At 46.0% G+C, this 1,341-nt stretch overlaps 1 pseudogene; it reads left to right on the plus strand.

Moving 5' to 3' along the window:
- Positions 1 to 835: 835 nt before the first annotated feature.
- On the plus strand, positions 836 to 1,240 carry LOC129674088 (60S ribosomal protein L28-like; annotated as a pseudogene).
- Positions 1,241 to 1,341: the final 101 nt, after the last annotated feature.

Consider the following 1,341-nt stretch of genomic DNA (forward strand, 5'->3'; position numbering starts at 1 on the left):
ATAACAACAACAGCAACAACAAAAGCCATCGAGCAGAAAATGCATAAACCAGGAGTGCTGTCATTGTTATTAAGTGTTATATTCTGTATGTAATTATATGTTCTATTCTTGACATTATTGATGGCACAGTTACAGCATCATAACGGTATCACTACAACACATACCAGGAATGTGCTTTAGGTGAAAACGCTACAACCGCTATTGTATATAGTATAACTAGGTATAGTGTAGTGAGAAATTTGTTTTCTTTAAAAGACCAGTTACGTTGGGAGTATGCTTTTGTTTCAGTTCCAGCTGTGGGATATGGGGCTGCTTCAGATTGACCATAGCATCCAGTTATGATTTGCCTTGTGCTCTATCAGGAGTGTGCTTTTGCCAGCTGAAGATAGTTTACATTTGGAATTCTGGGGACTTCAGAGGGTATGTAATGCTAGAGCCCTAGAGGAACTCTGGAAGCTACTGCTACCCCTGCTGCTGCCGCCTCCACTGCCGCCGCCGCCGCCGCTGCTGCTGCTGCTGCTGCTGCTGCTGCTTCTGCTGGTGCTGGTGGTCCCTGCTGCTGCTTTTGTGGTTTGCTGGATTGTTGGTTGCTGGTTATAGGTTATAGATATCCTGCTAATGAATATTAGACTTGCCCCAAGGAATTGGCACTTCTGATCGTCAGGAAGTAGTCTAAAGAGATGAACACCCCATTCCCCCTCTATCCTTCTTTCTCTCCTACCTATTGTTGGGGGGTTGGAAGAGATTGGGGTGGAAAAAAATGGTAAGTAAAATAACCCAATAAAGTAGCCAAAAGCTCTGGATACTGGCCACCATACAGTGAGGAGCCACTGATATGTCCACCTATCTGCAATGGATGGTCATTCGAAGCTGCTCCAGTTTCCTAATCTAGAGGAACAAGCAGACATACAGCATAGAGCCCAACACTCTGAAGGCCAGCAACTCCTTCTGCTACAGCTGGTAGATTCATTACGAGACTGTGGGAGCAGAGACCACGGCTGATGGCAGAGGGGTTGTGGAATGCAGATCCAGTCAGCGAAAACCTGACACTTCTTATGTGAGGACCACCATCAACAAGAATGCTCCAACCACCCTCAGCAGCGTCAGGCACATGATCCGAAAGAACAAGTATGGCCTGGATCTGTGAATGGCTGCCATCCACAGGGCCAGTGCCATCCTGTGAAGCCAGAAGCCTGTGGTGATGAAGAGGAAACAGACCCGCCCCACCAAGAGCTCCTGAACACATCCCAGAAACAATAAAGAGTCCAATGACTTTCTCAACTACCAAAAAGAAAAGAAGAAGAAGAAGAAGAAGAAGAAGAAGAAGAAGAAGAAGAAGAA

This window comes from Psammomys obesus, unplaced genomic scaffold (genome assembly GCF_907164565.1).
Source record: "Psammomys obesus unplaced genomic scaffold, mPsaObe1.curated_primary_1811, whole genome shotgun sequence".
NCBI lineage: Eukaryota > Metazoa > Chordata > Mammalia > Rodentia > Muridae > Psammomys > Psammomys obesus.